This window comes from Lepidochelys kempii, chromosome 8 (assembly GCF_965140285.1).
Source record: "Lepidochelys kempii isolate rLepKem1 chromosome 8, rLepKem1.hap1, whole genome shotgun sequence".
Taxonomy (NCBI): Eukaryota; Metazoa; Chordata; order Testudines; family Cheloniidae; genus Lepidochelys; species Lepidochelys kempii.
The window spans coordinates 13,570,111-13,582,146 of NC_136387.1; the positions used below are offsets into that span (position 1 = coordinate 13,570,111).

Below are 12,036 nucleotides of genomic sequence, written 5' to 3' on the forward strand. Positions count from 1 at the left end.
CCAATCTTTCCTCTCCCTTTCTGTCTCTGTTCCCTCTTCTCTTTATCGTTCTCATCTGTCTTTTCCTTTCTGTATTTCCAATTTTTTTGCCCTCTTTTTTTAATATTGTTGCTCTTGTTCGTACTTTCTCCTGCCTGTTCCCTGCTCAGCAAGAGGCTGCATGGTATTTGGGGTAGGCACAGTGTTCCTTGCCTCTATCCATGAGGGTAAGATACCTGTATCTGGAGGGAACTGCCATTCTGACTTAGAGGAGAAAAGAAATAGTATGTATTGTAATTAATAATTGTTCAAGCTTAATTCTTGAAATAATTGCTCCAGCCTCTTTATCTTAAGAGAGTTTGGGCCTTAAAGAACATTAATAAGACTTTACCGATACTTAAATAATGTCCCTTGGTGGTCATTAATAAAGCTAAGCTTTGTCTGGGCTACTCACAAAAGGGGAGATCCATTTTGACAAGCATAAGGCACCCACAGTTAAGAGAATAGAGATTTCAGGCTACATCTTCAGCTGGTGTAAACTAGGGTAGCTCCACTGACAGTGCTGATTTGCACAAGCTGAGGATGGGTCTCTAAGTATCTGTTCTCTTAATTGTGAGTCTGCTTAAGAGTTTGCTCCTGAAAATGAAGTTTCCTAAGATATACTGACAGGATTGATGGAAGGTATGCTGAGCATTGAACAATGAACTGAAGTGTGCTGTATATTTGATCACATTTTATTGGTAACTGATGAAGTTAACTATTGTTATGCTTTGAAGTCTCTCTTGATGGCTTAGATACTCTGGTAATTAGACAACAAGTGCCCCAGCAGAACTATTGCTGGTCACTACTCCTCTGAGAAGTCTTTTATCCTTTCCCCACTCTTTGCCCAGTGGAAACGCAATAGTTCTGTTACAAGAAGGCTCTTCTCACTCACAAAGGACAGGCTGGGATTTGTCCCTAAGTGCAAATTATTCCCAAAAGTCTGTCACAAACCTTAGGCCCATATCAATTTGATCTTACCTTGAAAATGAAATGATTAGATCCACTGAAGAGCTTTGTTGGGGAAAGCAGCTAAAATATTGTAACTTATTTCTACTGACTTTAGGATTTAACTTCTGGTAATGCCTTGTGTATCCTTTGCTAATGTCTCCATAAGGGATACAGGGCTTTAAATCTGAACTGTAATAGCTGAAAGTAAGAATATTACAGATGCAATTGTAGAGTCATAGATGAGCAATGAGCAAATCATATCCACATCAGCTGTATTAGCTGTTTAGTACCAAAGAGATGACCTAATGTATAGTATATAAGTTTCCCATTGGGCATGGGAGAGCAGATGGGTCCATTAAATGAAGAGACAGTCTAAATCAACGTTGCCCTGCAGGAACTAGACACCAGGTTTCTAACCTGTGGCAGGTTCTTTACTCTATCTAAGCTAATATCTACAATGTACACCACTCCACAATGATTTAATTAGAATGTTAACTGATGTAACATTCTGACATAGCTAAGAGAATGACATTGAAATTTTAGTTGAATGGACAAATTAGCTTTGAATTTTCCTGCAGTCATAAAAGCTTTTATTATAATTTTCCATTTCTGCTGCTGGCATAGTTGCATTTTGCTTAACAATTTATCTGCCATCCTTTGTCAGATATTATCAGTCTCTTGTTAATAAATTAGGACATTAAGACTTTTTGAACACTACCATGCTCATTGTCTTCTAAGGGCTTCCTCAGGCACTGGCTCCACAGCAAACCCATCCTCTTCTGGCCCTAGGAGTGAGACTCAGGATTTGGGAATTGAGCATAGATTTGTCGTGTGCAGAGCGTTAACCCTTAGGGCATCAGGCTGATCCAGTGACCTGCCAGTCTAATTAGCAGCTTGGAAAACCACACAGGCAATATGGTTCACTATCAGTATAACAATATACTTGGTCGGGGTGTGTGTGTGGGTGTTTATCCTCCCATAGTGTGTCTGCACTGTCGCTTTCTACTGGAAATAATAGGTAAGACCCTTTTGAGTTTGGGTAATCATGTGACTGACCTGCTGATTGCAAGCTGCAGAGTTTCTATGCCCTCCTGGTGCTTATTCAGTTGGATGTGTCTTCAGTGTACCAGCCTCTTCCTTTGGTATCTACTCATTATCCAACTACTAGAAAAATGGGGATAAACTGGGACCATTTCTTCAGAGCAGAGATTCTGTCAGTCTCTACCTTCTCAGATCCCAGTCTTCCGTGTCTAAATGGCAGAAGGCCCTTGCTCCTTAGTTCGCTCGTACCACTAAAGCACAGCTTCCACTACAAGGTACTTACAATTGTGTGGCTACTTTATGTCCTTAGTTTTTATCTGTCTGTCACCCTGGTGTCTAAGAACCATGCGCTTGGGCCACCTCTGGATTCAGCTACCATCTCTGTGATGTCAGCTTGCAAATCTACCTTGCCACTCCTGACCTATCTCCCTCCATTCAACCTCCCATCTCAGCCATTTTCTTGGACACAACATCTGGGATGTTGCACTGTCAGATTACATTTAACCTGGCTAAGATTGAACTCTCCATTTTTCCTCTGAACCCTTCCCTAGTGCTGAATTCTCAGTGACTATTGATGACCCCACCATGTAGTTACTCAGACCTGCAACCTGCCGTTTTGTCCCCGTCACATCCTCCCTATGTCCAGTTCTTGCTGCTTCTTCCTTCATAATCACATTCATTAGCTCTGGTCTTTTCTCTCTGACCATGCAACTGTAACTGTCATCCAGGCCCCCCTTGTTTCTCATCAGCCTCCTCTCTGGATACCCTAACACACAGCTCCACCTATCCAGTTCACACAAAATGCACAAAGTTCACCTTGCAACATGACTACCCCTTCAAAGTGAATCCCTCCATTGGTTCCTCTCTCTCAGTGATATCAAGTAAATCTGCTTGTTCTCACTTTCTGCATTGTCCATCCCTGTTTGAGTCATCTGCAAATGTTCAGACCTTAATGCATGTTACCTTTTTGAGGCCATCAAGTGAGCATGAAAAATCTGCCCTACCTCTCTATTAATCTCTGCAAGCCCCCAATTGTTTTTGAACTCCTTGCTCATCTTTCACCTTGTACCATCACATCTAGGCCTCCGTTCCTTGGACAGTCCCTAGTCTAATTGATTATTTCACCAGCCATGCTATTTTAACAGCCTTATTGAAGTCTGTGTAAATTATATAGCCAGTCTTACTCCTGTTCTTTTTCATTGTCACTTCCTCAGAGATATGAATGAGACATTAATATCGATTTATCATTTAATACAAGACACAAAGGAAAATTTGCTTTCATATAATACAAAGTATTGTTAATGTGGTATGGAGTTGCCAGCATGGTAACGTCCTTTCCCCTCTGTTTGTCTTTGGTGTTAAGAGAAAAGTTTAAGATGTTCATTAGGAATATGCAATGATCTGACACTTTTGGTCTGCATGGAAATATGGAATTGAAGGCATCCTCCCTCCCAGCTTGTCTAAACTTGGAAAGGTGTCTGTATAGGTGTATCACGCCCAAATGACAGGCTGAGAGACTTAGATGCCGTCCTACTGCGCTCTCACAAGTAGTGTTAACGTGCTGAACGTTAGCATCTTAAAGCTCATTGAGAATCTGATGCATGTCTTCTCTCTGTTACTTTTCTATTCGCTCAAGAAAAGTGCATGAGAGTAAGAAAATGCGGATGAAGAAATATAGAGAAAAGAAAAGGGGGAAGTTAAATGCAAAGAAGGCTGGTGAATCTGAAAATGGAAAGGCAAAATTGACATGTACGCTGAGCTGATTTATAATAGTGGGTGAAGATCTTTCCTAACTCAGAACAAGTACAAGCACCCTTGGGATCCCCCACAGTGTAAAGTTAATTAGAAGCGAAGCGAAGAGAAAACGCAGGGAGGAGAAGAAACACGCAGCAGAGGGGGACAGAGGGGAGAAAGAAGTATAGGATAAAAGAAATAGGGAGACCAAGTTGGGGAGGAGAATAACAGTATCAGAGGAAAAATGAAGATCATATCTATCAATAAAAAAAATCAGTGGTATTTCTGCTGGTAGTAAAAATGGTCTCTTCAACCAAAGTGAGTGTAACTCCATTGAATGAATTGAGCTTCTCTGGGTTTACAAAGCTATTGCTGGGTGCAGACTTAGGGACATTGGATTTAATTCTACCTCACTTTTATGGGGCTGCACGGGGGTATACAAGGGAAGATGCTGTAGTTATGAAGCAGTAGGCAGCTAGTAACGGGTATAAAATCAAATCCAAAAGGTGGAATGAAAAGGAACAAGCGATCCACCCAGTCTGGAAAGCTGTTGTTGCTCTTGAGACATCAGTTCTGGCTATAAAAGAGCCACTGTTGCCCTAGGTGGGTTTTTGTCATGTACTTTGAAGATACTTCAATATTTGTTATCATCTCTTGATTATTTGATCTTCAAGTCAAATGCAATAGCTGTTAAATTTCTGGAGGAGCTCATGAATGAAAGCGAATCAGAGATATATGCAGGAGGAAAGATACAGGACAAATAAAAGGTGGTACAAGCTTCTAAATCATTATTCAGCACTAAAAAGACTTTCATTTTCACTATGCTGTGTAATGAGAGTTTTTGCTTTAATTTTCCTTTCTAAAGGGTCCTCTCCATGAATGACGTACATCCTGTGTAAGTAGGAACGTAGTGAACTATACATTTAAATTAAAATTCATGAAGTGCTTTTCATCCCTGTATAAAAGATATTTATTTGTACTTTGTGACCTAAACAATCTGAAAACCCTGAGCTGCCAAACACAAAACTTGGAGATTGGTTCCCATTGGTTCTCTAAAACCGATGACCCTAAACTTTCCTAGCGTCAACAGAACCAACTTTACTAAATTAACCTTACTTGGGTACACACCTGAAGCTGTGCAGGCTACAAATACTGACATGCTAGGAAATGTAATAAGAGTAAATGTCAGTCCCATTTGTTGCTTTTTATCAAAAACAGTCATTATATTTACTTCCAAGACTCTGTCAAATCATCCTAAATTATGGCCTACTTCAGCGAAAAAATAAAGAAAGAAACCCAATTGTTGTCATTGATTGTGAACAAAATTTGAAGAAAGTTTCCAAGCAAGAAGATGGTTTTGTTTCAATAATTCATATTTTATTTGTATTCATTCTTCTTTATTATTAATTATTATTATTTATTATTCATTCTTCATATTGTATTCATTCTTCATATCAATTTTCATTTGTCAGGATTGGGACTCCAATGTGCAGGTGCTGTACAAACATAAAAAAGAGATAATTCCTGACCTGCAAGGCTAATGATCTAAAGACATAAACAGGAGAGGAATAGTTAATGTTCAGTGCAGTGTATGAACAAATGAATCTACTTAGCCTTTTAGTTACTTTTTAGTTTAATGGGGGTAAAGGAAGGGAAAAGGAAAGAAAGGATAGTATCAGTCAAATCTTGTCACCTGCCCAGCTATGGTCAAGTCTGGGTTTTGTAGGGACTACAGAAGAAGCGAGTCGTAGGAGGGTTTTGAAGGAGGATAAAATAGGGGCTGCTGAGATTTTCTGAAGGATTTTTTTCTAGATGAAGGTGAAGACTAGAAGTACGCTTGTATTTGATGTGGAGATGAAGCAGGACCCAGGGAAGGACTCAAAGAGGAGTTTGACACGATCAGAGTGATGAGCCAAGGAGATGATTTTAGCACCAGCATTCGAATAGACTTGAAGGGAGCAAGGTTACAGGGCCAGAAAAATGTTTTCTTATCATATCTATTTGGTTTTGTCCTTACTTTTGGAGGCAGTATGGTCTAGGGAGTAGGGAACTGGCTCAGGAAACCTACTTTCTATTTCTGGCTCTGCTACGGACAACTCAACTAACTTTGGGCAAGTCATGTTATAGCTCCGTGCCTGGGTTTTCCCATCTGGAAAATGGGGATGTGATGCCAGGATACTGTGAAATATATGGATTAAAAGGGCTATAGAAAAGCTAAGTACTATTTGTCGCACAAATGAAAAATTAGGAGGGGGAAAAGGAAGGCCAGTCTTTGAAAGAGCATGGAAAAGGAACTACCCTTTCACTGATGAAAGTTGTCCCCCTTGACTTGAGCAAGGCACATTTGGGTGGGATGTTGCATGATTGAAGTTTGATGCTGTGCCTGTTCTGGGGATGGAGAGTTTTAGTCTCCTATTTCCAGAGCTGTAATCTGATACTTTTAACCAGGTATCCGTATAAAAAGGGCACAAGTGATAAATCATCAGTCTTAAAGATGCTTGTTAAATATTCTTGTTAGAGACTGTTTTCAATGGTCCATAGCTTTAATCTGCTAAGAGTTCATCTTCCTGGCTGCTGTGCAGATGAAGAGAGTGACTGAAATATTCCAAAACGGGGGATATTAAGCAAGCACACTGGTGACTGAGGTCTTCTGTTCTCCCAATGGAGTTATCACCTGTTTGATTTAGGTTGACTTCAGTGACACTTTTGCCCTTGAGAATTTCTCCACTTTTGGGCAGAACTCTCTGTACTTTCCTTGAAGTTTTGTAAAGAGCTGTGCAGCAAGGATACCCTGCTGCGTAATCGTGGCATTGTGAGGATTGGCTGGTATTCAGCAGTGCTTCTCAATGACACCACCAGTCACTGCTGCTCTGTGATCTGTACGGGCTCCCTCATTGTTTCTGGATTGAATTTAAGGTGTTTATTTTGACCTTTAAAACCCCCAAATGTCTTGGGACCTTCCTTCCTGAGAGACTCCCATTTCTCCTCGTACTGTACTGCCATAGTTGTGATTGGCAGAGGTGTTCGAGCTGGATTCCCCCTCAATTTAAAAAAGAGGGGACTGTGGCAGTATAGCGTTCACCATAAGGGGCCTTCAGCTCTGGAACAGTTCAGGACACTCTGTAAAGTGCATCTATTTGGGCAGATTGCTGTTAGGGTGGGATTTGAGGGAGCGGATCTCTTGTGGGTGGAGGGAGAATTAAGTGTTCTGCTGGCTGCTTCATATTATTTCTATGTTAGTAATTCATGGCCAGGGTGCCTGGAGCACTGGATAAGTGACCCTTTTTATTGTGGAGTACAAATTCAAATATATTACATAAATGAACACAGTAAACTCATCCAGTGTTGGGACAGTAGACGGGGGGAAGGAGAGTGGGGGGAGTTGAATAAAACGTAAACCTGGCATTGACTAACAAAAATAAGCTAATCTGTGGATAACCAAGTTTCAGAAAGCAAAGGTGGGCCTAAACCATAACGCCAGACTTTGGAGATGTTCATATCCACACATTGACTTTGTAACTTGGTCTTGTCTCTTCCAAAAAGTGCACTATGCTGACTTGGGCAAATGGCCAGGTAGACAGTGAGATAATCTCATACTGCTTAAAGGTCCTATGATGGCCTGTGTGAAATGGGTGGTTGTTCTCAATCCTGTGACTTGCAGATAAGTGTTTGTGTTCACAATACACTGCAGCTAATGCCACTGAGCGTTTATGGGCAGTTTCAGAGCAAGCACAAGGATTAATTTACCTTTGCACCCATGGGGGCAGGGAAACTGTAGTCTCCTCTACACAGAGTTGCCACAGCTGTGTGGCTAGAAGAAACAACAGAACAATCCACTTTCAGCTCCCTTAACTGTCCTCCACTGAGACCAATGGTAATTGTTGTAAATAGTGCAATATTAAGCCCCACTAGAGCTTGTCTTCTACTTAACAAAGACTCCCTGTTGTTCCAAATGGTAGATGCAGATCCACAAAGGATCATGAAACTCATTTAGTAGATTTAACTTCACAAAATGTTGTCCTTATATGGAATTTTTGTTTTATTGTTTGATATGACCCATATCCTGGAAGCCATCCATTGAGTTATGAAAGGCTGAGAGAGCTGAAAATGAACCCCGAGGACGACGACTTTGAGCAACTAGGCCATGTGCTAGTAAAAGTATATGAGGAAGTGAATTTCAGCATGGTACAGAGGGAAAAATTGAACCTAGTTCTTTGCTTCACAGAGTATGTCACAGAGAACAATGAAAGAAATTGCTTTTGTCAGCTCACAGGAGAATGCAATTTGTCATTTTCTCTGGAAGCTACATTACTACCTTTATTAGGAAATATTGTATGGCTTCTAATTTTTAAGATAGTGAACAAGAAAAGATCAAATTGGAACCACAAAAGCAAGCTACATTACTGGAAATCCGCTGTGATGCAAATGTTGATGTGACATAGCTAGGATGCGTAGAGGGGTTCCTCTTACCTAGATTGTAATATTGATTTTATTCATGTAAATTGGTCATCTCAGTGGTCAACTTGAATCTTGTGGTAGGGAGGTACCTAAGAAGGGTTTGTTATGACAGTGTTATAAATTTGTTATGACCGTTTCTTTGTCAGAGAATAGATAGGACATATCTCTTTGGCCCAGAGTGTTGCTGAAAAGGTTAGAGATATATTAAGAGAACCTGTCTTCTCTTGGGTGTGAAATTATTCCAGCAATCTTTTGCCACTTCATTTGCAGTGCACAGAACTGAAGACTATTTCAGGAAATAACCATGTGTGTAGATGAAGTATAAAATAATAAAAACAATACTTAGCATATTATAGTTATATAGCATATAGGGCCTCCAGTTACAATTATTAATGAATGGGGGCTCACAACACTGGTTGTTGTGTTGGTAAGTATTACTATACCTATGTCACATATGGGGAATCTGAGGTCCAGAAATGATCAGTGACTTGACAAAATCTGAGGTCCAGAAATGATCAGTGACTTGACACACTGGATCAGTGACAGAGCCCAAGAACCCAGACTCTTAGCCACCCCTCTAACCTGACACTTCCTCCCTTTAAAGAAGCATATTTCAACAAATTGACCTGTGTAAAAGGGGGTGTAGAGTGATGTACATTATAATATGCAGCTGCACTAGAACCCCTGTCTCTGGGTACTCCAACAGCTGTGTTCAGATTTCAAAAACAAATGGGTAACTTTCTGGATGTAGAATACTGGGGAATGACCAAAGACGGTGAGTATCAAAGGTCAGTGCAACTATCATACCATTGGCTTCTAAATACCCCTGTGTTCAGAGCAAACCTAGAACTTTTTTTTTTTTGCTTTCCAATGCTTTGAATTGACAATTGTCCAGATAACTGCAGAATTCTTATTTCATATTCTTCAAGTTAGCAAACAGTCCACATAATGGATCAGGTTTCTACCGTAATATGATCCATTATGATCAATCTAATCTACTCTAACTTATTTTAGAAAGCACAGAGTAGTTTCTGCAAAGACTATGTGGAGTGGTTAAAGCTGCTTCTTTCCAGTGCAAAGTCTGAATGTGCTTCCGGCGTGGCAAGCAAGTTAAAAAATGCCTCTGCATAAAACTGTCAGCCTTTATCTTCCCTGTAAATTTGGCCAAGGACTAGACTTGTTTTAGGGCACATCATACAAAAGAAGTTTTAGAGTGTGGTAGAAAAGAGCCGTAGTGCTGCAATTTACAGCAGGGAACATTCACCTGGACAGTACGTCTGGTGCATTGAGCTGCAAAATATGCTGCAGTGTACGGTATTGGCTTGTTTGTAATAAAACACCAGTGTTGTGTATTTTATTGTCTTTTACTGCCATTTATTGTTTTTGTTTTCAGAAATACATGCGGTAAGCAAAACCAATGAAATAGTTTATTACATAGTAATTGTTAATGGGAAAAAAAAGACCTGACAAAAGAGGCATTGTGTGATATGCTAAAAAACATACCGAAAGGGTCTTATCTGTAAGGGGCCAACATGGTGGAAAGGGTTGATCATCTACTGCAAAAATATGGGGAGTGTTTTGCTGCTGTGAGTGTGTGGTTGTTGGGCAATAACCCATACGATTCTTAAATGTGAGCCCAAATGTTAATTCATCCAAAAATCCAAATCAGAAGCACATTGTTCACTATTTGTCATTAATCACTCTCCTGTTTTAAAAGTTTCAGTTATTGAATGAGGGAACAGGAAGAATACCATGTGACTGTTGATCAATCACACAGCATTTTGACTAGCTCTAGCTGTGCGAGTGGTCATAATGTACAGTTGTTCCAAAATGTTACAATGTGGTTCCCTTGTCTTTTCTCTCAAATTACCAGAGGTGCTTGCTTTAAATTTAGATCCTGCAAAAACTTACACACATGCTTATCTCTGCTCACCTGAGTAGTTCTGTTTTCTTTAGGGGGACTACTCATATGAAGAAAACTTACCACATGCATTAATGCTCAAGGGAATTTAGTTCGATCATGGTTAGATTGTGGCTTGTAGTTATGGTGTGCCTTGATGAGAAGCCAGATTAGGACTTGGAGGGTCACACTCTCAATTCTGTTTTCTGCCGTGCTCCCTTGCAGCCTTGGGGAAGGAAGTTAAGGAACTGTATCACTTCTATCCCTGGCACAGATTACTTTCTCCTCTGTGCTGGCTCAGATCTACTGTCTGGTGTGTTTGAAGGGGCATAGTCAAAGCGCTGCATACTGGCACTGGGTTTCACTGTGACTCTCAATATTGGGTAGCCTGCTCTAGATATTAAGGGGGTGTTTTAGTTATATTAATATCATATGTTGAATGTTGCTATATAGATCCTCTGTGGTGATCCATTTGGTTCTTTCCCTTGTTTGACCATCCACCATAAAAGGATGTATTTGGACAAACAAACTCCTTCAGACTTTGTTGTTTCCTAACTTTCATTATGTTCTAATCTCTTAGGTAAGGAATGATTGATACATAGTCAGTCACAACGCCAATATTTCAGCATCTTGAAATGCTTGCTGTGTCCCATGTTTTATTCAACCCTCTATAATAGAGGTTGTTCTTTCCAGCACACCTACTATAGCTTCATCCTATACTATAGGAACCTATTCCAAGCTATTACTGCGCTGCTTAATGGTCCTGTGCAGCCTGTTTTGGAAGAGTAGTCTTTAGCTGTGTGTCTCACCTCAGGGATTTTAATAGGCTTGTATATCAAGGCCAAACCTCTATGATTCCTTTATTTCTGTCGGTATTCTAAATCACAGGGGAGCCAGGAGTTTCTTCAAAGCAGGAAGAAAATGACTTATAGCAATTAGGCAGTACCTATGACTAACTAAAAATATCCCTTAAATTTGCATCTTTAATTACATCAGTTGATCAAATTCAGTGTGATGAGACTGGGAGGAGCTAATCACTCTTTTAACATTAATGATTTAAATTTATCATGTAACAAGGGATCTCCTTCAGCAATGATCAATATCATTTTTGACTTGTATTATTGATTTGGGGTTACAGATGGGTTTGTAAACTTTTTAGTTTTTCTAGGCTGCGGCTTATAGCCTCATATCCATGTTAGAGGGAACAAAACACTTACAAGCTTTCAAATCGCATCACTACATATCTCTTATTTAACAATCTATGCAACACCAGTGAGCAATTATAACAAGGTTATATTACCATGATAGTCACATTCCAGTTGCTTTGTTCCACTGAGGTTATTACACTTATCCCTGAGCTGCTCCATGTCATACATGGACCGTCCCACTGAACTGACAGAGTTCATGATCCTGCTCTTCATTTTTTCCCTCTTTAATGGGATCTCCCTTCAGCACTTCAGTTCTACAAAGCGGAGTTGGGAGTGCTCATTTATAGATTGCCACTGCGCTTGTTTCTTTCACTAGAGCCACTTACTAGTATGAGGTATGTGTTTCCAGATCCTGAAAGAATTCTCTTGCCTCTTCTTGAATGTCCTCAGAGATGGTCAAGAATTTAAAAAAAAGAATTTTAAAAACGTTTTATATAAATGTAAGTTCATCCGAAAAGGCAGGATACAATGCTAATGTTCTTCCATCTGCATCCTGTGCTGTGAATGGGAGTATTGCTTAAGTAAGAAATGCAGGACTGTGCCCAGGGAGATGAAATACTTGTGGTTAAAGCAAAGAGGGCCAAATCAGTCCAGTAAATTTATATTTACTCCAGTGAGCTTTGGATCACTGATATCTGGGTTTTATTGAGAGTGGAGCAAAACTGTGTAATAACATTTACTTACCTGTAGCTATGGATACTGGGAGCCTCATTTACTACTTAAATA

At 40.0% G+C, this 12,036-nt stretch overlaps 1 protein-coding gene across 1 annotated transcript in view; it reads left to right on the forward strand.

Moving 5' to 3' along the window:
- Positions 1-12,036, forward strand: part of FSTL4 (follistatin like 4) — a 775,101-nt gene that overhangs the window by 216,638 nt on the left and 546,427 nt on the right. The gene's annotated exons all lie outside the window — the stretch shown is intronic.